This window comes from Monodelphis domestica, chromosome 1 (assembly GCF_027887165.1).
Source record: "Monodelphis domestica isolate mMonDom1 chromosome 1, mMonDom1.pri, whole genome shotgun sequence".
Lineage (NCBI taxonomy): Eukaryota > Metazoa > Chordata > Mammalia > Didelphimorphia > Didelphidae > Monodelphis > Monodelphis domestica.
This window is the reverse complement of record NC_077227.1, coordinates 355,119,976-355,147,010: the sequence shown is the minus strand read 5'-3', so window position 1 is coordinate 355,147,010 and position 27,035 is coordinate 355,119,976. Positions and strand designations below refer to the sequence as shown.

At 36.5% G+C, this 27,035-nt stretch overlaps 1 protein-coding gene across 2 annotated transcripts in view; it reads right to left on the bottom strand.

Annotated features, from left to right (window-relative positions):
- The window catches only part of GALNT10 (polypeptide N-acetylgalactosaminyltransferase 10), a 175,903-nt gene that overhangs the window by 134,205 nt on the left and 14,663 nt on the right, over positions 1-27,035 (bottom strand). The window lies entirely within an intron of this gene.

Below are 27,035 nucleotides of genomic sequence, written 5' to 3'. Positions count from 1 at the left end.
GTCTTTGCTCTAAAAGCTCCAATGTCCCAGCAGAATTGCTTGTCAACTACGGGAAAGGAGAGAGATACTATGAATCATGTAATCTTGGGAAATGTATGTGTAGATTTGTAACTGGAATAAAATAATGAAAAAAAAAAAACCTCCAACATGAGGAATCCATTCCCTTCTGAGGATGCCCATGCTTCTTTGTGACAGTAATAGAAAGTTTTTCCTCAAAATGAAAGGGATGTCCCTCAGTTGGGGAATGGCTAAACAAAAATGTGGTATACGATGGTGATGGAATACTATTGTGCTATAAGGAATAATGAACAGGATGATTTCAGAAAGAACTGGAAAGACCTATGTGAATTGATGCAGAGTGAAATAAGCAGAACAAGAACATTGTACACTATAACTGAAATACTATGGGACAATCAAATGTGATAGATTTTGCTACTAACAGCAACACAATGATCAAGAACAATTCTGAGGGATTCTCAGAAAAAGAATACTATCCACCTCTAGAGAAAGAACTGTTGAAGTAGAAATGCAGATGAAAACATAAGATTTATCATTTGTTTATTGGGGTATATAACTTGGGGTTTGGGTTTTAAGAGATTACTCACAAAAATAAATAATACGGAAATATATTTTGTGTGATAATACATGAATAACCCAGTGGAATGGAATCATGTAACTTTGGAAAACTTGTAAAATTGTTATTAGAATAAAATAAAGATAAAATTTAATTAAAAAAAAAGTGAGAGCTAGGCCTAGAGACAGGAGGTCCTAGGTTCAAATCTGGCCTCAGATACTTCCCAGCTATGTGACCCTGGGCAAGTCACTTGACCCCCATTGCTTAGCCCTTACCACTCTTCTGCCTTGGAGCCAATACACAGTATTGACTCCAGAAGGGAAGGTAAGGGTTTAAAAAATAAAAAAACAAAAACAAAACAAACAAAAAAAGTAAGTTTTTCCTCACATCAAAGCTAATTTTGTCCTTTGTAGCTCTATCCATTATTTGTAGTTCAACCCTCTGAGTCCAAACAAGATAAGGATTAATCCCAGCTACCTTCTCTTCTCTTCTCCAGGGTAAATACCTCCAGTTCCGTCAACCAATTCTCATTTGGAATAAACTAAGTTCCTTCACCATCCTCCTTCCACGTATGTGATAAATTCAAAGTTGTAACCTTCAATTTGAGGCTGTTTGTTTTTCCCCTCTGAATTTCTTTCCAATTTCTTTGGAGTATTTAAAAAAATACTTCAATGACTCTCCATTTCTTTTTCTTCTTACTTTTTTTTGGCGACATTATCTATTACTAGCCATTCTCCCCACGAATCCAATAAAAATTAAAATAAAAACACAAATATTGTAACAAATAAGCATAGCCAAGGAAACAAAGCCATACATGTGCCTTGTCCAGAAATTCATTTTTCATTCTGCATCTTGGATCTAACAGTCCTCTGTTAGATGGTGAGTGGAATGCTTCAGCATTGGTCCTCTGGGGTCTGTCTGGTCATTGCATTGATCTGAGTTCTTATATATTTCAAAATTGCTTTTCTTTACAATGCTGTTATTTTACAAAGCGTTCTCCTGGTTCTCTCACCTCACTCCGCATTTATTCACATAACATAGGTTTCTCTGGAACTTTCTATATCATATGTTGCAATAATATTCCATTGTGTTTATATATTCCACTTTGCAAATGAAGCTGTGTCTGGTTTCAACTCCAAATAACAAGATGCTCCTATATCAGAGCCCCCTGGTACCTACTTTACAACTTCTTTTTATATGCTACCATCTATTCATTAGATTGTAAGGTTTCTGAGGGCAGGAACTGTTTTTCTCCAGCCCAGAGCCAGCCAGTGAAAAGGCATCAAAGCAGGAGATAAAGTGATACCTATGAGAGACAACAAGATGACCACTGCCTGGAAGGAAACACTTGATTTCTTTGGGACTCCACATAGTTCAAATAAATCTCCCAGTTCCTAAAAAAATAATCTTGTTACCAAGTTTACAAAGTTTTTGCTTACAATTTTGTAATTTCCCTTCAAAAACAAGACTATAGGTCTCCTCCTCATGAACTGTAGGATAGAAAAAAAAAATTCTGATGACTACCTATGGATCTTTTTTTTTTTTTCAAATTGTCAGGTCTCTCTTCTGAGCTTAAAAACAGAACTGTCATTTCTCTCACCAATTTATTGGCAAACTTTTATTCAGTATTTACTTTAACTTATTAGCTAGAATACATTGGGACAAGTTGCTTAACTAGGGCATCTTCATCTGTAAATCAAAATAATAATACTTCTATTTATTTGGGTTGTAAGGAACATCTGAGAAAATATATATGAAAATGCTTTATACTGCAGAGACTATAGAAATATACACATACATATAAGTCTATATTTATAACTTTGTCTAAATTACTATTGCCATGCACTGGGTGGGATATAAAAGATTCCTTTAATTTCTTATAGTACTTTGCCTGGTTGTTTTTTCCTTCCTAACACAAGAAACATTTATTATATGCCTACTATATGCAATACAATTTACTTGGCTGAGGATATAAAGTCAAACAAGAAAACAGTCTTGGTCTCCAAGAGATGTTACATTCTAATAGGGAACATACTATAGTAAATAATAAGGAAATACACAGAAGGAAATACCAAGTACTGAAAAATACTAACAAGGTGTGGTGGTAGTGGTGGTGGTGGTAAGAAGGCTTTGTACAGGAGCTGGGCTTTAAAGGAAGCTAGGGATTCTAAGACATAGAGGTAAGACCAGAGTGCAAGGGGTTAGAGATAGGAGATGAAAAGCAAACAGAGTATGTGAAGAGAACTAATGTGAAGTAAGTCTAGAAAGGGAGATGGAATCAGTCAGATTGTGGAAGGTTTTAAATGTCAGTCTGGGAAGTCTGAATTTTATTCTAGAGGAAATTGGGAACCCCAGAAAGTTTTAAAATAGAGTACTTGACATGGTCATATCAGAGCCTTAGCAACACTAATGCCATAGTTATATGGAGGAAAAATTAAGAGAGAGGATAGGATGAAAGCAGAGAGATCTATTAGGAAACCACTAGAACAATTCAGGTGAGAGGTAATAGCCTGATAGCCTGAATAGGATAGAGGCATGGAAGAATAGTAAAAAGAACTATGTACTTGGAGTCAAATGAGACATTGGCTAGTACCCCACCCTCTTCTGTTTTCTAGTTAATCACAAGAAAGTCAAATATCTTCTTTAATCTTCACTCTTTTCAACTGTAAAACTGAGACAATAGGACTTCACTCATGGAGTTGTTGTAAGGATCAAAATAAACAGTGTGTTAAAGATTATGGAAAGAGTAAGTCATTACCTGTCAGTAATTACTATTAAGGGGATGATCATGAGGGAAGGAGAGAGAGGTAATGGAGGGAGAAGACAAATAGGACTTGGCACCTGCTTGGATATGGGAGGAAGGAAGTTGTGAACCTAGGTGACAGGAAGGACAGTGAATGCCCTAAATAGAAACAACAAAATTTGTGGACTAGTGCAATGGAATTGAGGCAGTAGTAGTAGAGGTTGTGGTAATAGTAGCAGAAGCAGTTATAGTAGTAATAGAGAGCACCTACTATATGCCAGGCACTGTGCTAAGCAGTTTACAAATATTATTATCTCAGATCACAACAGTTCTGGGAGACAAGTGCTATTATTATCATTTTATAATTGAGAATACTGAGGCAAACTGAGGTCAAGTGACTTGTCCAAGGTCACGTACTTTAAACTCAGGTCTTCTTGACTCCAGGCCCAATTCTCTATCCTCGGTGTCACACAGCTGCCCCAAACAAGTTTTGTTTTAGACATTCTGAATTTGAAATGCCAATAGGGTATTGAGGTAGTAAGTATCTGCTGGTGATGTAGGACTAGAGTTCAGGAAAGAGATCATTAGTAGTATATACATATCATATATAAGGTAACCTGTGTCATATTCATTTGTGTACATGGAATATTTTCCTTCCTGCTGCCAAATTAGACAGTGAGTTCTTTAACCTTAGGGACTATGTCGATTTTCTTGTTTGTATTTCCAGCACCTAACATAAGACTTTGAACAATGAAGGCACTAAATAGTAGTTGAATTGTTCAACTAAAGTATACTTTAGCCTCTGGATTCAATGAGTTTGTAAACTAATTGGGGTCCAAAGCAAATATTTGTGAATCAATTAGAGAACAGTGAGATTGTCAACCATGTAGTAATATATACAGTAGGAGATCTAACAAAGGAGAGAGATCCCTAAAGACTAGGAGAGAGATAGCACACGCAAGGACACAGTTGTGTGGGAAAATGTCAAGAAATAGTATAGCCTCATCATCATGGGCCGAGAGATCTGAAAGGGCCTTCAGAGAGGTTATCTAGTCCAAATCCTTGTCTTACAGAGAAGGAAACTGGGGACTAGATTGGGAAAGTGACCTGCCCAGTCACATAGAATACCAGTGGCAGATTTAAGACTAGAACCTAGTCTTCCAATATATTGTTTTTGCCACAGCAACTCACCAGGATCTGAGGGTTCATTTAGGAAAATATTAGGAGATAAAAGCAAGAGGGAAAGTTGGATGTTAGACCATGAAGTCTTGAATGTCAGACTGAACAGTCTGGACTTCATGATGAAGCATGGTGTATCAGAGTTCCAAATTGAGAATAATATTTATCTGTCTTAATTATCTAATTATTTATTTAATTTCATTGTACTGATGAGCCAAAGTTCATTCCTGTCATAACTGAATGGTAGACAGGGGGACTTTGCTACAAAGAAAACAAGTCCACTGAGCTTGGACTCACCTACCCTAGTTCTGGGTAGCTCTGAAATGCTGATGAATCTTAATTACCATATAATAATCATGATAATGGAAACTTCATTCCTCCTTCCTTTTGTTACAGCAGTCCAGGAGAAGAAAGGGAAATCACAGAGCTGGAAGGGATCTTAGAAATCATCAAACAACATGAATAATGATTCAGGAAAAAACAAGAAGGAAATATGACATATTATAGTTAATCTGCTTCTGCTTCTTCAAGACAAATGTTGGTCTAAAAAAGTTATTTCAATTGGCACAATAACAAGAAATACTAATTCATAACTGCAAAATGCTTCTAATGTTAGCAATAAAGGGTGATATTATAAGCAAATTAATGGAGTGTTTTATCTGTCAGATTAATGGATAAGAGAGATGGATAAGCAAATGGATAAGCAAATTAATGGAAGTTTTATCTGTCAGATTAATGGATAAGAGAAGAAATGACCAAGAAGAGATAGAGAGTACTTCAGGATGTAAAATAGATAATATGGATTACATTAAATTAAAAAGGGTTTGCACAAAAAAAAAAAGCAATGCAGCCAAGATTAGAGGGAAAGCAGAAAATGGGGGAAATTTTTTATAGTAAGTTTCGCTGATAAAGACCTAATTTCCCAAATATACAGAGAATTGAGTCACATTTATAAAATTATGAGTCACTCCCCAATTGATAAATCAAAAGATATTAACAGGAAGTTTTCTGAAGAAGAAATTAAAGCTATCTATAGTCATATTGGAAAAAGTTCTAAATCACTACTGATTAATGAAAATTAAAACAACTCTGTGGAACCACCTCATAACCTATCAAATTGGATAATATTACATTAAACTGTGAATGACTTCACTATTCTCAGCAATACAATGATCCAAGACAAATCTAAATGACGTATGATGAAAAATGCTATCCATTTCCACAGAAAAAAACCAGATGGAATATGAATGCAAATTAAAGCATACTTCTTTTTGCTTTATTTTTCTTATTTTTTTTCCTGTGTTTTCTTTTGCAATATGGTTCATTTGGAAATATGTTCTGCATGGCTTCACATGTATAATCTATGTAAAATTGCTTGCCTTCTCAAGGATGGGGGAAAGGAAGACAGGGAGGAAAAGAATTTAGAACTCAATCCCCACCCCTCACCAAAACAAATTTTAACAAGTTTTTTACACAACTAAGAAAAAATAAAATAAATATTTTGGGAAATAAGTAAACAAAATGAAAATCCAAATCATAGAGCCAATACTGCTTCATTTCAGGATCCATTATTTTATTAGTGAGGGTACTCCTTCCACTGATACAGATTGCAATCTCTCTATGACTTTCTAGATGGTCTTTAAGTGTGGCTAGGGTCAAAAAACGAACAAAAAATCTCCATCCTAAGGACAATCAAGTAATAGGTCTTAGAACTTCTCCTGTATGACTCTTGGGCAAAGGACACAGAGTCTATCAATAGGCAACTGCTTAAAGCCCTCCCAGGACCGTAGGACCTGCCAGAGGTTGTTCTCTGTCAGTACACCTTTCAAGAAGCCAGAGTTACTTCCATGCCCCAAGGAGGCATTAGAAGGGGATATTAGTGGAGGAATAAAAATAAATATAAATACAGAGAATAGCTCACCTCTATTATCACTTATAATTTATAAAATAATCTTCTCACTATATCCTTGTGAGGAATTTATACAAAATGCTTAATATGCAGGTAAGTATTACATTGAATGGGAATAATCTCTACTAACATCTGGCAAAGTGCTCTGATACATACATGCTAGATCATTAATGTTTAATGAATAAAAGAAATTACAATGTTAGAAACTTGGGTTCAAATGCCCTGGAAATAGCTTCATACTGTATAGAATGAGAAGAGCTCATTTTTTAACAGAAAAAGAAACTAAGATCAAGAAAAGTTAAATGATTTGCCCAAGACAGGTATTAAGGGGGTCTTTTGACCCTCAGTCAAATGCTTTTTCTATTATTGTTTTCTGGAAGTCTGCCACACCAAGTCTAGTTGTTATTAATAATAATAACTTGCACTTTATTGTTAAGAAGAGCCATTTAATTCTTATAACAATCTTGTGTGGATAGAAAGATAAGAAATTATGAAATTGTGAACTTTAGATTATTCCATCCTACTTAGTCTAATAAAATCAGGAATTTCTACACCCATACTTAAGGATTAAGTATTTAGGAGGATGGCCTATGACAGACATGTGCTAGCAAATGACAAATCAGAAACAACTGACAGACCCCTGGGCTGTCCTAAGTCAAGCCTAAGATATCATTGGTACATGTGAGACGCAGGAAAGGGATGTAAAACTGTCTATATATTTCGCATTACTTCCTCTCTAGGGGTTCCTTTGACAGTGGAGAGGTGGCTGGTGGCAGCTTGCTGAGCGTGTCAGCATCATGGCGTGGCGGCTGCTATTGTCCGGGTTTAGTGGTGAGTTTTCCTTGATACCATACTGCAGGAAGTCTAGTAACCTAGTTTGGTGAGGCTCTTCTCTGAAATCTCTTGGAGTTTAGGCTGATTTTTCTCTCCTTTACTTTCCAAACACTAACCTCTTAGAGAAAGCCTCTAATCTTCAAGGACCTCGTGGCTCGCCTGGCACAGGCTGGGCGGGAGATATCCTTTATCTTTTCCTTCTCTCTTCTCCTTGATTTCTTCCCTATATATTGATTAAACCACCATATATTTCCAAACTGACTTGGGTATTTTTATTTGGGATATCCTCTGGTGACCAAAAATTAAATTTAGATTAGGTCATGACCCTAAATTATCCTTACAAAAGCAAGAAGAAAACAGATCTTTGTAAAGGATCAAATATGTGCCATGCACTGCTTAAAGCAAGCACTTTGCAAAATATTCTCTCGTTTGATCCTCACAACAGTCCTGGGAATAGGTGCTATTATTATCTCCAAATTACGGTTGAAGAAACAGAGACAAACAGCAATTAAGTCACTTGCCTAGAGTGACACAACTTGTAAGTGTCTGAGGCCAAATTTGAATTTACATCTGCCTGTCTCCAGGCCCAATACTCTGTTCACTGTGCCACCAGTTGCCTCTAGATAGAGGCAAGTACTATTGCCCTTATTTTAAACATAAAGAAATAATGACCTCCATCACTGGAACACATTTCTTTCTCATCAACAACTCTATAGAATCCCTAGCTTCCATAAAGGCTCAGCTCAAAGGATTGCTTTCTTCATAAAACCTTCCATGATTCCCTTCAGCAACAAGTGCCTTTTCTCCCCTTTCACTCCCTGCCCAAATTCTCTTGTGTCTTGTACATACTGATATAAAAAATTGTCTCTACTCAGTAGGATTGTAAACTCCTCAAGGGCAAGGATTTTTTTCACTTTTGTCTTTATGTCCCAGTTTCTGGCAGTTAATAAATGTAGGCCAGTTGACTCAGATTCAAGTTCTGGCTGTGCTTCCCACTAGCTATAAAAGATACTGGGCAAGTTGCTCCATCATTCTGAACTTCAATTTCCTGGTCAATAAATTGGGGATAGTAATCTCTGCACTAGTTTATTCATATAGTTATGATAATTTTAAAAGATCAAGGATAATGCTATAAAGTATCATATAAATTATTTTGGTGAACAAATTCCTAAGAGATATGTAACACTGAACCAGGGCAGTGCTATCCCTTTCATGGCAAAAGATATCCTTTTCGTTGTAAAGGTAATACAATAAAATTATCTCCATTTCACACACAAAGTTTCATATCCACAGAAATTGTTACAGCAGCTTAGCTCAGTATCTCTTCATTTATAATTTATTTCTTTCCTTGTAAGACTGTTTTTGCTATATTCAAAGGATACTAAGGCAGGACTTAGCCCCTGCAAGCTAGTATCACTTCAACCAAATAAAACAAAATCTCGTCTGAAGGTCTCCAAACCAAATCTCAAACAAGTTCATACCCCAATAATGCATTAAATAGCAATTACATGACTAGCTATGTCATTAATAATAATCTTTAAAATCTCCATGCATTTTATATATATTGTAATAATTAAAATGAGTTTGACAAATATAAGAATTAAAATAAAGTTGTGGTCACCATTTTTAATAATTAAATATAATGTCATGAGACTATTAGTCACTTTAGTATAGCAAAATAGTGATAGTAAGAGAGGAAAATGTAGGAAGGAGGTAGAAAATATTGCCTAGCTAAAAATACCCCAAGTCCAGGTCGAGTGCCTCCAGCCAGAGGTTTCAACAACCAAAGACCAATGCCAAAGAGGCTCAGCCTCAAAGGGCAGTCTCTCACTCCAAGGAGGCAAGAATCTCACCTAAGTAAGAGTCCCTCTTCAGGCCCATTTCCATTAAAAAAAAAATCTCTTTGGGATACAGACCTAATAGTGGTATTGCTAGATCAAAAAGCATACATTCTTTTAAAGCCCTTTGGGCATAATTCCAAATTTGGTTGGATGAAATCACAACTCCACTAGCAATGCATTAGGGTCCCAATTTTACCACATCCCCTCCAACATATATGATATTCTTTTACTGTCATATTGGCTAATCTGCTGCATGTAAGTTGGAACCTCAGAGTTATTTTGATTTGCATTTTTCTAATCAAGAGAGATTTAGAACATTTTTCTTATGATTATTATAGCTTTGATTTCTTCATCTAAAAACTGCCTATTCATATCTCTTGACCATTTGCCAATTAGGGAATGACTTGGTTTCTTATAATTTTGATTTATTTCTTTATATGTTGGAGAAATTAGACCTTTATCAAATAAATTTATTATAAAATTTTCCCACATTTGTTGCTTCCTTTCTAATTTTGGTTGCATTGATTTTGTATGTACAATCCCTTTTTAATTTAATATAATCAAAATTATTAATTTTATATCTTGTAATGTCCTCTATCTCTAGTTTGGTCAAATTCTTCCTATCTCCATAGATCTGACTGGTAAAATAGTGAGTTCTTATTCCAAAACCTGGGATCCTTGGGTTTATCAAACACTAGCTGCTGAGGTCATTTACCAGAAGTCTATTTCACTGAACTACCCTACTATCTCTTAGCCAGTACCAGATTATTTTGATGACCATTGCTTTATAGTACAGTTTAAGATCTGGTACTGCTAGGCTACCATCCATCACATTTTATTTCATTAGTTCTCTTGATATTCTTAATCTTTGTTCTTCCAAATGAATTTTTCTATTACTTTTCCTAGTTCCATAAATCATTTTTTGGTAGTTTGATAGGTATGAAACTGAATAAGTAAATTAATTTAGGTAAGATTATCATTTTATTATATTAGCGCAGCCAACTGATGAGCATTTAATGTTTTTTCCCCCAAATGTTTAGATCTAGTTTTATTTGTGTGAAAAGTGTGTTGTAATTGTATTTATATAATTCTTGGGTTTGTCTTGGCAGATATAGATTCCCAAATATTTTATCTAGAATGATTTTAAATGGAGTTCTCCTAACTCTTGCTGAAAATATATAGAAATGCTGCTTAGGTTTATTTTGTAACCTGTAACTTTGCTAAAGTTATTATTTCAATTAACTTTTTATCTGATTTTCTAAGATTCTCTAACTATGCCATCATATCATCTATAGAGAATGATAGTTTAGTTTCCTTGTTGCCTACTTTAATTCCTTCAATTTCTAATTTCTTTTTCATCTCTAAATGCTACAGATAGCATTTCTAGTACAATATTAAATAATAATGAGGATAATGGGCATCCTTGCTTCACATCTTATTGGGAAGGCCTGTAACATCCCCATTAAAGATGATACTTGCTGATGGTTTTAAATACTACTGATTAATTGAGAAAAGGGCTTTTAATTTCTATGCTTTCTACTGTTTTCAATAGGAATGGGTATTGTATTTTATCAAAGGCCTTTTCTGTATTTATTGAGATAATCTTGTGATTTCTGTGAGTCTGATTACTGATATGGTCTATTATTTCCCCAATTTTAAACCAGTCTTGAACTCCTGGTATAAATCCAACTTACATAGTGAATAATCCTTGTGATAACTTGCTGTAGTCTCTTTGCTGGTGTTTTATTTAAGATTTTTTGCATCTGTGCTCATTAAGGAGATTGGTCTATAATTTTCTTTCTCTGTTTTGGGTCTTCCTAGCTTAGTATCAGTATCATATTTGTGTCATAAAAAGAATTTGATAGTACTCCTTCTTGGCTTATGTTATCAAATAGTTTGCATAGTATTGGGATTGTTCTTTAAATGTTTGATAGGGGGCCAGCTGGGTGGTGTGAATTTTAAAACTATTCCACCTTAATCAGACTGTACTTTAAAAGATCTATTTCCTGATCAGTAACAATGGAGAAACTTGGAATAAAAGAATCAGGTCTTGGAAACTCTACATTTTCCCACCCTTCTTAGTTTAACAAGATTAGGAAGGTCTGCATCAAACTCAAGATTTAATTATCTGAGAAAATGGCCTTCAACAGACATGTACAGAAAAAGGGACAGACCCCTGGGCTGTCCTAAGTCAAGCTAAGCGACCATTGGTACAGATGAGACACAGGAAAGTGATGTAAAACTGTCCATAAAAGGCACATCACTACCTCTCTCTTCCTCTTTCCCTGGAGAGGCGACTCTGGCTGAGAGTGTGCTAGGCGTTTCGACATCTTGGAGTGTTGGTGGTGAGTTTTGCCCTTGAGCTGATTCAGGTTCGGGCATCTTAGCTGAACCCCTTTGGAGGTCAGGCTGATTCTTTCCTCCTTCTTCAAAACCTTACTTTCTAGATCTCCTAATCTTCCCGCCCAGTACTAGCCCCTTCCTTCTTCTTAATCTCCTCCACTATATCAATTAAGTCACCATAAAATTTCCAGCTGAGTTTGGGTGTTTCATTAGGATTTTATAAATAAAATCCTTGGCAACCAAATTTAATTATTACATTCAGTCTCAACTATAATTTTAACCTTTATAGTGGCTCAGTGAATTGAGAGCCAGGCCTAGAGATGAGAGGTCCTGGGTTTAAATCTGACCTCAGACATTTAGTTATTTATTTGCTCACTTAACCCCCATTGCATTACCACTCTTCTGCCTTGGAACCAATATACAATATTGATTCTAAGATGGAAGGTAAGGGCTTTAATAACTTAATTGATTAGTGAGCAAATAAATAACTAAATAAATAGATGTTTGATAGAATACATTTGTGAATCCATTTGGCTCTGGGGATTTTTTCCTGATGAGTTCATTGATGACTTGTTCAATTTCTTTTTCTGAGATGGGATTAAGTAATCTATTTCCTCTTTTGTTAATCTAGGCATTTTATATTTTTGTAAATGTTCATCCATTTCACCTAGATTATCAGCTTTATTGTCATGTAATTGGGCAAGATAGATCCTAATAATTGCCTTAATTTCCTCTTTATTAGAGGTGAAATTACCCATTTCATTTTTTATAGTTAATTTGATTCTCTTTCTTTTTTTAATCAAATTAATCAATACTTTAACTATTTTTTCTAGAACCAGCTCCTAGTCTTATTTATTAATTCAATAGTTCTTTTACTTTCAATTTTACCAATTTCTCCTTTGATTTTTAGGATTTCCAATTTAGCGTTTATCTGAGAATATTTAATTTGTTCTTATTCTAGGTGTTTTAGTTGCATGCCCCAATAATTGATCTCCTTTTTCTCTACTTTGTTGATATAAGTATTAAGGGATATAAATTTTCCCCTGAGTACTGATTTGGCTATATGCCATGAATTTTGATGTGCTGTCTCCTCACTGTCACTCTCTTCAATGAAATCAATGATCTGAGGCGGAGTCAAGATGGAGGCTTAGCAAGCAGCAAAAGTTCAGCCCTCAGAAAACCCTTCCTTACTGATTACAAACTGAATGCTCCTAGGGCACCGAAATTCAAACTGAACAACAGGACAGAGGTGGGGAACCCTCCTTCTGGACTCAAATCAAAAGGTAAGCCCCCCAAAAGCTGGAATCCAAGAATACTCGGGTCTAAGGGGAAGGCAGAGGGAAGGTCCCAGGACCCCTCCCTCCCAACCCAAAGGGCTGAGCCCCCAGCGGCAGCGGGAACCTCTGAGCAGGCAGAGGTGCTGGTTTGGAGGGTCTACCTTGTGAGCAGCAGGGCGCTGGGCTCGGAGCGTCCAGCGTGGACAGCGGGGAGGAAGCCCAGGAAGAGACCAGGGCTGTGGCTGGGTCCCTCTATCTGGCAACAGTCTCACCATTGCCTCGGGGCACATCCAGACCAATCCAATTGAACATAATCCCATCAGGACTCCTCAGAGCTCAGGGAGGCTGGCAAAGGCACTGGGGAACCTTGCGGACAGCGGAGAAGCAGCTGGAGAGAACTGGAGAGAGCCTGGGCGGCCCAGCCTTCCAGGAGTCTTTGGCCTCAGAGCACATACAGCCCAACCCAGTTGAACTTAATCCGATCAAAAGCCTCCAGAGGACAGGGAAGCTAACATTCCTCCCCTAGAGACTGTACCAAGAGATCTGACAAAGCTCCAAGAGGGGAGACTGACAGTCCCAAAACAAAAAAAAATGAGAGGAGCAAGAGCACAAATACAGGGCGCAAAGAAGGGGTAAAGTCGAGCAAACAACAGAAAAAGAAGAAAGAAATTACAATAGATAGCTTCTGTACAGGTAATGAGCAAAGAGCGAATGAAACAGAGGGGGAGGGATCAGCAAAGGAAAAATCAGAAATCCCAGCGAATTGGATACAGGTTTTGGAAGAATTCAAAATACAATTAAGAGAAGCTGAAGACAATTGGGAAAAGAACTTAAAAACTAAGATAAGTCATCTGGAAACAGAGGCACTTGAACTAGAAGAAGAAAATAGTGTCTTGAAAGCCAAAATCAACCAGCTGGAAAATGAGGCAAAGGAGATGAAAGATGAGGCAAAGCAGATGAAAGATGAGGTGAAGAAGATGAAAGATGACCTCCAAAGAAAACCAGACCAAAAGGAAAAGGATGACCAAAAAACTAAGGATGAAATCCAGTCTTTAAGAACCAGAATACAACAACTAGAATCAAGTGACCTCACAAGGCAGCAGGACACTATAAAACAAAACCAAAAGAATGAAAAAATTGAGGAAAATATGAAGCATCTCATTCACAAAACAGAGGATTTAGAAAATCGTTCAAAGGAGAGACAATTTAAGAATCATTGGCCTACCAGAAGACCATGACAAAAGAAAAAACCTGGACATAATATTACAGGAAATTATTAAAGAAAATTGCCCTGACAACCTAGAACAAGAGGGAAAAGTGGAGATTGATAGAATCCACAGATCACCTCCTGTACTTAATCCCCAACTGACAACACCCAGGAATGTTCTAGCCAAATTCAAGAACTATCAGACCAAATAAAAGATATTACAAGCTGCCAAGAAGAAGTCATTCAGATACCAAGGAACCACAGTGAGGATAACTCAGGATCTGGCTGCATCCACACTGAAAAAAAAGAAAGGCATGGAATATAATATTCCAGAAAGCAAGGGAACTAGGTCTACAACCAAGAATCAACTACCCAGCAAAAATGACTATATTCTTACAGGGGAAAGTATGGTCATTCAACAAAATAGAAGAATTTCAAGAATTCGTAAAGAATGAAATCAATGATCATTTCTATGATTTGTTCTTTGACCTGCCTATTTTGAAGAATTGGATTATTTAGTTTCTGCTTAATTTTTAATTTGCCTCTCCATGAACTCTTGATTTTAATTTTATCACATTATGATCTGAAAAGGTTAAATTTATCATTTCTGCTTTTCCACATTTGGTTGTAATATTTTTATGCCCTAATACATGGTCAATCTTGGTATATGTCCCACGTGCTGCTGAAAAGAAGCTATATTCCTTTCTATCCTATTTAATTTTCTCCAGATATTTATTAATTCTAACTTTTCTAAAATTTCTTTCACTTCCCTTACTTCTTTTTTACTTATTTATTGGTTAGAATTGGTTATCTAGTTCTGAAAAAGGAAAGTTAAGGTTCCCCAGTAGTATAGTTTTACTATTTATTTCCTCCTTAAGCTCCTTTAGTTTCTCCTTTAAAAATCTGGATGCTATATACCATTTGGTGCATATATGTTGAGCACAGCTATTTTTTCATTGTCTATATTGCTTTTTATCAAAATGTAAGTACCTTCCTTATCTCTTTTAATCAAATCTATTTTTGTTTTAGCTTTGTCTGAGATCACAATTGCTTACTCCTGCCTTCTTTGTCTCAGTTGAAGCTCAATAGATTCTGCTCCAGCCTCTTACCTTTAAAGACTCTATGCCCTATGCCAAGATAAATTCAAAATGGGTAAATGACTTAAATATAAAGAAGGAAATCATAAATAAATTAGGTGAACATAGAATAGTATACCTGTCAGATCTGTAGGAAAGGAAAAGGAAGGAATTTAAGACCAAGCAAGACACAGAGAACATAACAAAATGTAAAATGAATGATTTTGATTACATAAAACGTGAAAGGTTTTATACAAACAAAACCAAAGCAACCAAAATTAGAAAGAAAGTAACAAACTGGGAAAAAATTTTACAACAAAATTCTCTGACAAAGGTTTAATTTCCCAAATATATAAGGAACTAAGTCAAATTTACAGAAAAATCAAGGCATTCCCCAATCGACAAATGGTCAAGGGGTATGAATAGGCATTTCTCAGATGAAGAAATAAAAACTATCAATAATCACATGAAAAAGTATTCTAAATCCCTTCTGATTAGAGAAATGCAAATCAAAAAAACTCACGAGGTACTACCTAGCAGATTGACCAATATGGAAGCAAAGGAAAGTAGTAAATGTTGAAGGGGATGTTGCAAAGTTGGGACACTAATACACTGCTGGTGGAGTTATAAATTAATCCAACCATTCTGGAGGGCAATTTGGAATTATGCCCAAAAAGCTTTAAAATAATGCATACCCTTTGATCCAATCATACCACTGCTGGGTTTGTACCCCAAAGAGATACTAGGAAAAATATGTGTATAAAAATATTCATAGCCGTATTCTTTGTGGTGGCAAAAAATTGGAAAATGAGGGGGTAGTCCATTGACTAGGGAATGGATGAACAAATTGTGATATCTGATGGTGATGGAATACTATTGTTCTGAAAGAAATAATAAACTATGTGAACTGGAAAGACCTCCAGGAATTGATGCAGAGCAAAATGAGCAGAACCAGGAGAACATTGTACAAAGAAACTGAAACACTGTGGAACAATCAAATGTAATAGACTTTTCTACTGGCAGCAATGGAACAATCCAGGATAATCCGAAGGAACTTATGAGAAAGAATGCTATCCACATCCAGAGAAAGAACTGTGGGAACAGAAATGCAAAAGAAAAACATATGATCGATCACATAGTATGATAAGGATATGATTGGGGTTCTGGTGGTGTGAATAATACAGAAATAGGTTTTGAACAATGATACATGTATAACCCAGTGGAATTGTGTGTCAACTCAGGGAGGAGGGAGGGAAGAGGGATGGGAAAAGTCATGAATCATGTAAACAAGAAAAAATACTCTAAACAAATTAATAAAAAAAGTAAAAATAAACACTTTATGTGTGTCTACCTGTTTCAAATGTGCTTCTTGTAAACAACATACAGTAGGATTCTGTTTTTTTAATTCATTATGCTATCGGCTTGTTTTATGGGTGAGTTTATTCCATTTACATTCACAGTTATGATCACCATCTGTATATTCCCTTCCATTTTGATTTCCTCATTTAATTCTGATCTGTCTCCTTCCACTTTTTCCTTCCATTTAAGTGTTTTTCTTTTAATCATTTCCCCCTTTCCCCATTCCTCATATTACTCCCCTTCCCACCATCTCCCTTCTTATTCCCCTCCTGCTTCTTCAGAGGATCTTTTAATCTTCTTTAAACTTCTCCCTCCCCTATATTTTTCCCTTTCCCATCACACCTCCCTTCTTATTCCCCTCCTACTTCTCTGTAGGGTCTTTTAATCACCTCCCCAACATCTCCCTTCCTTATATTAATTTCCCTCCCTACCACTCCCTTTATTGTTTCCCTTCTACATCTCTATAAGGTAAGATAGGATTCTCTACCCCAATGAATCTGGTTTTTCTTCCCTCTCTGAGCCAATTCCAAGGAGAGTAAGGTTTAAGTATTACCCCATCACCATCCTCATCCTCCCCTCCATTTTTACAGTAATTTCCCCAACCCAAGCCTCTTTATGTGATATAATTTACCCCATTTCACTTCTCCCTTCCTATTTGTCCTAGTTCTATCCTCTTTTTCACTCCTATTTTTTTTTACATATCATCCTAAATACCTTACTATCATACTCTCCATAAATACTTCTTCTAAGTACTATGATAATAACAATTTTTAAGAATTACAGTTACCATCTTTCCATATGGGACCTTATTGAAGACCATATATTTTTTCTCTTTCTTATTTACCTTTTTATGCTTCTCTTGAACTTCATATTTGGACATCAGATTTTCTGTTTAAGTCTAGTCTTTTCTTCAGGAATACTTGCAAATTGTTTATCTTATTAAATGACAATACTTTTTCCTGAAAGAATAACATCAGTTTTGATGGGTAGGTGATTCTTGGTTGTAAGCCCAGTTTCCTTGCCTTTCAGAATACCATATTCCAAGCCTTCTGGCCTTCAATATGGAAGCTGTCAGATCCTGTGTAATCCTGACTGGGGCTCCATATCTGAATGATTTCTTTCTGGCTATTTACAGTATTTTCTCCTTTGCCTGGGAGCTCTTGAACTTGGTTAGAACATCCCTGGCAGTTGTTATTTGGGGATTTCTTGCAGGATGTCATCTGTGGATTCTTTCAATGTCTATTTTATTCTCTTGTTCAAGAATATAAGGGCAGTTTTCTTGGATAATTTCTTGTAATATGAAGCCTAGGGTATTTTTTTTTTATTATTATGACTTTCATGTAGTTCAACAATTCTTATATTGTCTCTCCTGGACCTATTTTCTAGGTCATTTTTTTTTTGATGAGATATTTTATATTTTCTTTATTTTTTCATTCTTTTGATTGTTTGATTGTTCTTGATGTCTTATGAAGTCATTAGCTTCTATTTGGCCAATTCTAATTTTTAAGACTAAATTTCTTCCATGAACTTTTGATCCTCCTTTTCCATTTGGTCCATTCTTATTTTCATGGCACTCTTTTCTACATTAGATTTTCTTGCCTCTTTTTCCAGTGTGTCAGTTGTTTTTTAAAAAAACTTTTTTCTTCATTGGATTTTTATGCCTCTTAATTTTCTTTTTTCTTTTTAAGCTGTTATTGTTTTCCCCCATTTTTCTTCAATCTATCTTATTTGTTTTTTGAATTCCCTTTTCAATTCTCCCAGAGCCTAGACCAATTCCCATAAAAAAAAATTGCTTGTAGTTGCTTGGATCCTGACATTCTGTTGGTTCTGCTCTTTGCCCTTTTCCCCCATAGAAGTTTGAAAGCATTATATGCTTTTTCTGTTGTTTACTCATTTCCTCAGCATTTTGTTTTTTTTTGGAATTATGTAAGCTACTTGCCAATTTCCTATTCTCTGATGGTTTACAAGATTAGGCAGGGTACCTAATGTGCCCTGAGGCTAAGTCTTCAATGCAGCCAGCTTCTGAGGCTTGAGATTGCCTCGTAGATGGACTTTTGATCCTCATCAGGTCCTGGGACTTCACCAGGTGGATCTAAGGTGCTTTTTAGTTAGTACAGTCCCTGACCTAGGATTCTAAAGTTAGCCTATGCCCTATCACAGAACCTAGACTGGTAGGTGGGGGGTGGGGGTTTGTCAATTAGTACTCCTCTGTGGGAAGTTTTGCTTCTGGTTTCCCCTTATCCCATGAAAATCAAACAGCTGATGGCTGATGCCAGGGCCTGGGACTTCAAGGGGTGTGGTCTGAGGTGCACTTTTGCTGGTGTAGCCCTATTCCTGGGATCCTGAAGTTAGCCTACATCCTACTGCAGAGCCTACAGCAGTAGGATGCAGGGGGTGGGGAAGTGGTTGGCCAACACTCCTCTGTGTGTAGTTTTGCTTCCAGTTCCCTCTTACCCCACAGAAATTGACTTTCTCTGCCTACCTTTCAAGTTGTGTTCAGCTAGAGAGACCCATGACTTGCTGTTGTGTTTGGATTCCTGTCTTTTTGAAGCACTTTTTAAAGATTGATATGGAAGAATAGTCAGAGTGGTTTTGGCTTTTGCTGCTACTAATCCATCATCTTGACTCTGCCCCTTACAAAATTTTTTCAATGTGAATTTTTAAAACTTTGAAGTACCACATCACACCCACCAAACTATAGGATTTGGACAATAACAGTCTTGTCTAAGGAAGCACAAATGTTATGATCTTCACTGGTAGAGGAAGTACCTGTTGTCAATGAGAAGAAATCAAATACTTGTTACACATTCTCTCTTAAAGACTTCATCAGCTCCTATGGGTTTAATAATATCTATGTAAATATATCTGTATCTATCTAATCAGTCCTAATTGTTCTCTAGAGGATTACACATTAGATATTTTGAAGTGCATATTCCATTGCCATTTCAAACTCAACATGTCTAAAACAAAACTCATTATCTCAACTACTCCTGTAAAAATGACCTTCTTCCTATCTCCTCTTCTTTATTTGAGACTTGAAGGAAACCAGAAGTTAGAAGCAAGGCGGTAAAAAACTCCAAACATGGAAGACAGTCAGGAAAAATACCCAGAGTCAGGAGATGGAATGTTTTGTTTAAGAAACCACAAGGAAGCTAGTGTCACTGAATCCAAAATAAATTTTGGTGAAAAAAAAATGTAAGGTAGGAGAGAGACAAGGTATGAAGAACTTTAACACCAAACATTTGATCCTGGACATGATAAGGAGCTCTGTGTGTGTGTGTGTGTGTGTGTGTGTGTGTGTGAGTGTGTGTGTGTGTGTGTGTGTGTGTGTGTGTGTGAGTGAAAGAGAGACAAGAGAGACAAAGTCATAGTCAGATTTGTTCTAAACATCAGTTTGACAACTGAGTGGAGGATGGAAGAGAGTGGGGAGAAGCCTGCCTGTGTCTTTGTCCATGTTTTTAATTTCATCACTGAACTGAAATTGCTCTCTCCAAAATTACTAATGATCTCTTTCTGAATCCTTATCTATGGCTCTTGACACTACTGATCACCTTCTTTTCCTTGAGATTCTCTTTTAACTAGGTTTTTTGGCCCTCTTCTTTTCCATTTTTAAGTATTTCACTTGGTGATCTCATCAGTTCCCATGAATTCAGTGATCTCCATGTTGATTATTCTCAAATACATTTATTCAGCCCTAACCTCCAAGCCAGTGATGGAGAACCTTTTGGGGATGGAGTGCCAAGCTCCTCCCTCCACTCCACCCCCAGACCAAGTGCTTTGCCCCTCCCCCCACACCATGCTGGGTATGCCCCACCCCCCTTACCCCACAAAGGGAGTATTCCCATTGGGCTGTTGAATGGAGGGGTGGGTGAAGTGAGAGGTGTCATCAGCAAGCATAGAGAGGGGGAGCAGAGTGGCTCCAGAACTCTGCTCTCTTCCAGCTCTGCTCTCTATGAGCCATCCACATTACCCCCATGTACTCCCATTGAGCTACTGGGCAGAAGGTCAGGAAGGGGATGTGAAAAAATGTAATTAGGTGCAGTGGAGAGGGAGAGGGGAGCATCTCTGCCAGAGTTCCTCTTCCTTTCTAGTAATGAACTGGGATGGGGTGGGGTTAGGGAGGGAGGGTAGTTGAATGCCCATAGAGAGCACTCTGCATGCCATCATTGGCATCCAGGCCATAGGTTTGCCATCACTGCTCTAGGCTGACATCTAATTTCTTATTCTTAACTGGCTATTAGATACCTCAAACTAGATGTCCTATTATCTTAAACTCATCAAGTCCCAAATGGAATTAATTATCTTCCCTCTCAAACCTCCCCCTTTCCAAACTGTCTAAAACTGTAATAACCTCTTTGTCACCTAGGCTTGCAACCTAAGTGTCATTCTCAACACTTCTCACTCTCTCCCACCTCATTCAATCTCCTCAAGGCCTGTGGATTTTATCTTTACAATATCTCTTCCCCAAACCTCCTTCTTTCCAGTGATATAGCCACTACTCTGGTGTAGGCATTTATCTTCTCATCCTGGACTACTATAATAGCTGACTAATTGCCACAAATTTCTCCCTACTCTAATCTAGCCTCCACTCAACTGACAAAGTAATTTTCCTAAATCAAAGGTATGACCATTTTCTTCCATGCCAGCCCCCCTCCTCCCCCACCCCTCAACACTCAAGAAACTCCACTGGCTCCCTATTATCTCCAGGTTTAAATATAAAATCCTGCTTGATATTCAGAGATATTTATAATCTGGATTTCTCCCCCCACCCAGCCCACTCACACACATTGTCTTCTTACACGTTACTCCCTCGTCTCCCCCAGATCCTACACACTCTTCAATTCAGTGGCACTGACCTCCTTGCTGTTCCACACACAAGATACCTTATATTTTTACTGTGAATTTTCACTGCTGTCCCTCTAAGCCTGAAATGCTCTCCCATATCTCTTCTTCCTGGTTTCTTTAAAGTCCCAGTTAAAATCCTACTTTCTACCAGAAGCTTTTCTTAATTTGAGTGTTTCCATTCCTCATGGTTTGTATGTGGCTGTTTGTATATTGTCTCACCTACTCTTTGGATTGTAAACTTCTTGAGGAGAGGGACTGTCTTTTGCCTTTCTTTATATCCCCAGAGTTTAGCACCATGAATGGAACATACCCAGTGCTTAATAAATGCTTACTGCAGGACTGTTCTCATCCTTTGTTCCAGTCTCAGAGGATGAAGGACCTCTCCCCTTTTATCCTTGATCTCATTTTCTACCTGTCTCTTCAAGCAGTGGTCACTGACTCTCACCTTTGATCTCTGAGTGCTGCCTTGGTAGGTAGGAAGTATGTGATATTCCTCATTCTTATCAAGTACTTGATTGGCCCATTTCCTATTCTGATAATGTATACGCTTCAAGAATTCTTTATGTTTTTTCTTCTCTCCTTACCTACTAGTCATTCCTCTCTGCTGATGAGATTCTCAGATTTCTCTCATTCTAAGTAATTACCATGACCCATTGTTTCCTCAATCCTATTCCATTTTTTCCCTTTAATCACTAAACCCATAAAAAGAGTAGCCTTTCCTTGGCTTCACTTCCTTATTGCTCATTCACTCATCAACCACTTGCAATCTGGCTTCCACCCCCTCCCTCCCACTTGACTGAAACTATTAAAGACTGCCAATAACAACTTTATTACAAAGTCCACTGGCCTTTTCCCTGAACCTTCATGAAATGTATGTAGCTGCTGACAACAAAAAACACCTCCACTAGATGACTATTTTCTTTCTTTTGCTCTTCATGACACTGTTCCTATCCAGATTTCTTGTTACTGCCTATTTATTTCCAATATCTTCTGCTGGTTAATCCTCCTCCTCAACCTGGGTATTCCCAAGGGTAGGTCCTTAGCTCTCAGTATTCTATCTCCTCTCTGCCTTGAAAAACCTCATCTTCCTCCATTCCTTCAATTTTCACATACATATATAAATGACTGAAGCATTAATTCAACATAAGTTGAATTTATATTGTGTCAGGTATCCAGTCAGGTGAGCTGGGATAAAAAGAAAAGAACAAACAGTCCTTGCCTTTGAAGAGCTTACATTCTACTGGGAGGACACAAGAAGCATAAAGATTAGTAAATAAAAAATTAAAAGGCAACATGTACAAATGGAGGAGAATGTAGTTTAGGAACTAGCTAATAGGCTAGTGTGACTAGTATATAAAATTATGTGAAGGAGAGTAATATGAAATAAATTTGAACAGGAAAACAGGAATTAGATTTTAGAAGGTTTTTAAAATGTCAGAATAAGGAGTTTGTATTTTATACTAGGGAGCTACTTAAAGTTTTTATGTTTTAGGAATACTAATTTGGAAACCATATGGAATGTAGAGTAGAGAGATGTTGGCAGCCAAGAATTTACTTAGCAGGATACTGCAAAATACCAGATGAAAGATGTAGGGGAGCTGAATGGCTATATGAGTGGAGAGGACAGTGGATGTGTTTTTGTGGAAGTAGCAAGAACTGAGAACTGACTAGATCTGGAATACAGAGAGTCAATAATGACTCAAAGTTTTTGAACTTGGGGGGCTCTTAGAATGGTGATATTATCAAAAGAAATAGAAAAATGTATAGGAGGGATAAGGTTGGGGGTTTTTTGGTGGGGGGGAGGGGTTCTCTTTTGCTCATAGGTTCATAGATTTAGAGATACCAGAACTTGTAGAGGTAACCCTTCATTTTACAAATGTGGTCTAGAGTGGTTAAGTGACTTGCCAACTATCACACTTGCAGTTAAGTGCCAGAGACAGGATTCAAAACTAAATTCTCCAACTTCAAATCTAGCACCCTTACTACTCTGTCACATACTGAGTTTAACATTCCATTAGGAAATTCAAGTGGAGATGTTCAGCATGTATTAGCAATGTGGGATCAGAGTTTAGGGGAAATTAGGACGGTATTTAATCCTTCATCTCTAACTACATACTGAACATCGAACATCTCGAATTTACTAGCTTGAAACTGTTCATAAGCATCTTCTCCTAGTTTCTTTATTTCTGTGGATCGCACACAGCATGATTCTTCCAAATTACTCACACTCAGCCCCCAAAATTATTTTCCACTTTTTCTTCTCCCACACCTACTCATTTACCAAACCTCTTGATACTATGGGTAAAACAATTCTCAAATATAATTTCTTTCCACCAGTACTACCACCATTCTAGGTCTGAATCTCATCACTTCTTGCTGGGACTACTGTGAAACTCCAATAACTCATTTCTCCATTTCCCCTCTTTCTTCTCTCTCAATATCACAACTAAAAAATTATCTTTAAATGTCTGACCACATTGCTCCCCTGCTCAAAAGCATTCAATAATTCTCTCTCTTCTACTGCCTCTAGAAAAACTGAATTTAGAGCCTGACATTTAATGTACTCCACAACCTGGCTATAATATACTTTTCCAGTCTTATATCACATTTTTCACCTTTACATATACTATATTCCAACCAAGGCAAATTACTTAGCTCATCCTATCACCTCTACCCTACCTGGTAAAACTGCATATTTTCCTCATGTCTTCTTATCAATATTCAACTCAAATATCACCTCTTCCATGAAATCTTCTCAATTTTCTATTACTTAGCTGTGTATATGCCACATCCTGCCATCCCTCCCTCCACGGATTATATACTCATTGAAGACAGGGATTGTTTTATTTTTCATTTTTGTACTCCCAGGATAGGCATTTTATATTTTTCATAGTAGGCATTTAGTGAATGCATAATGAATCAAATTTCATTCCCCAAACAACATAGGAAAAAATGTTTATTAAATCAATAAGTATTTATTAAACACCAACTATCTGTCAGGCCCTGTACTAAACACCAGAAATACAAAGAAAGGCAAAAAAAAGAAAAATTAGAGAATATATTTATGAATAATGTACTTGAATACTTTAATAAAACTGTGAAGATCAGGAACTTATAAAATGGTGTTCTCACACAGCTACAAAATGGAGCTAATGTAGGAAGAAGTCAGACCATGTTATCTAAGTTTCAATTCAAACAAATTAAGTTTCATTTTCCAGCCTAAGCCCCTATTTCCTCAAAACCACATTTGAGGAGACATGAACTGATATCCCCATAAAATGCTGGATTGGCAAAGATGTGGCACTAATATTTGTCTTTATTATAAATATAAAGCTCTTTAAATTTCCACTCTTGGGGTATCCCTCTTTGCTTTGGCCCAAAGTTTTCCCTATCACAAAGAATGGAACTAACATTTACATTTCCTCTACTTTAATTGCATTAACCCAAGTAAGTCAGGCCATTTCCATTTTTTATCTCTATCACTTTCACTATATGGTACTAGAAAAGTCCACTACCCATGTGACTCACTTTCTGGGCCATTAAATTTTAAGGTCCTCCTTTAGACTGTGAGCTCCTTGAGGGCAGGATCTTTTAATCTTCCTTTGTAGCCTCAATACTTTTACAGTGGCTACTGATAAATGTTTGTTGATTTGACTCTGGTTTTAGTTTCTTCATTTTCAAGAAGAGGCAAATAATCTCTCTACTACTTACTTCACAGGATGGTTTTTAGAATAAAAATTGTGTGAAAGTAGGTTGAACAGTTTCTGTGTTAGACGTACTTTTTATGTGAAAAATGTAAATGAATGTGTACTTTTTTGTTTCCCATTCTACCCTTCTAGGCTGGTCCAATTAATTGTGAACACAAGTTCACACATGGAGTATTTCCTCTGGTGTGCTGCAAAAAGAAGTAGTGTCGCTGAGTACTATCAGCAATGATAAATATGGTCTGTCAGTTTTACTTTCAACATCTCTAGTGATAAAAATAGGCCTCAGTATATTAAGCAGGATAACTCATACACTCAAGAAATAATTACAAAAATAAGAAAATGAAACATGGGAGTTTCTTGGCTTTATTAATACCTATTCTTAGAGAGAAAATAATTGGGACTTCTTGTGCAGTTAATATTTTGACAACAAATAACTTGTACAGAAAAGAAATAAACAATGCTAAGACATATGAGAATGCCAATTCAGAGCAAAGGCAGGATGCTATGTGATCATGGGCAAGTGCAAATCACTTAGCCTCTCTGGGCTCAGTTTATTTCTCTGTAAGATAAGGAGGTGGGACAAAATGATCTCTAATGTTCCTTTCAGCTCTGTCATTCAATGTTCTAAGGGTATTTTTTCCTAGCCCTATAGTTCTATATTTGAATATCCTATGATTTAAGATTCTTTTAAGCTCTAAGTTAAAAAAAAAAGTCTGTCCTGAGGTCCTGTGTAGATCTTATATTCTTTGCTTCCATGATTATCCAGTTTATAAGATAAATGCAAAATTAAGATATGTTGGTTGTCCCTGGTTCCATCAATGGACATTACTTTGTTAATGACTCTTCCCAAAATGTAGATTTCCATCTTTCCAAACTCTTAAATTATTCTTGGAACAAAGGAAGATATAAGAGATCCAGTTGAAAGGGCTATGGTTTAAGTTTCCTCTTATTATAATTGTGGAAAGGAAAACTGAAACATAATTCAGCTATGCCAAGACACTAAGACTAGAACAATGGAAAGAGTGCTGGACTTAAATGTATATGTTATATACACATATAAAATATATACACATATTTCATGCCTTTTGTCCTTATATTAGTTACTCCAACACAACTCACTCAGTGATGATCCCTCTTTTATGACAAAAATTAAGCAAAATATCTGATAAATTGATTGCATCTAAAAATGTATACAATATTCTGTCCTAGTAATTTTCCACCTTTCTGCTATTAAAGAAGAGTTATGTTTTACCATCTGTTCTCTAGGACCTTTTCCTCTTTGTTTTTAAAGAAGTCAACAAACCTTTATTATTTTTAAAGTTTCTACTCTGAGCCTAAACATCAAATATGACTATTTCCATACAAAGAGTAGAAAATGAGGATCATTTATGTAGTTTTGAATCTGTACAACATACACTTCACTTCACTCTCCAACACATTTAACATGCTATTTTCAAAATTCTCTTGTTTTGTCTGCTTTCTGGCCTTTCTTCTGTTCTCTTTTGTGCATTTATTAAAACGCTCCCATGACCCCTTTTTTGGTAACTATTGCTAGTTTGTCCTCTCTCCTTTAAACTTTTTCCTCCCCAAATGAAACAAAGAAAAATGAAATATCAAATATTTCTTTTATTGTCAAGCAAAATGAATCCCCATACTGGCCATGTTGGGAAAATACAATTACTTTCTGTACCTTGAGTTTATGATCCCTCCGTTAAGAGTTGGATAGTATACTTCATCATTTGAAATAGCTTCTTCCCTTCTCCTTTAAAGTTTTTTGAGGTTTTTTTTGCATTGTTACTGTATAAATTGTTTTCTAGCTTCTGTTCTTCATCAGTTCATACAAATTTTCCCAAATTTGTTTAAAACTATCCCTTTTGTAATTTCTAAAGGCATGATAATATTCCATTACTCATATACAAATATTTGTTTAGGCACGATAATATTCCATTACTCATATACAAATATTTGTTTAGCCATTCCCCAATTGATGGATATCACTCCTAGCCCCACCTAATTTCCAATCCTTTGTCATGACAAAAATAGCTGCTATATACTTACATACAGGTCCTTTTTTTCTCTTTTAAGAAAAATTATATAAATGTTAGTGATTGTGATGATGTCTTGATATTTTCATCCATTCA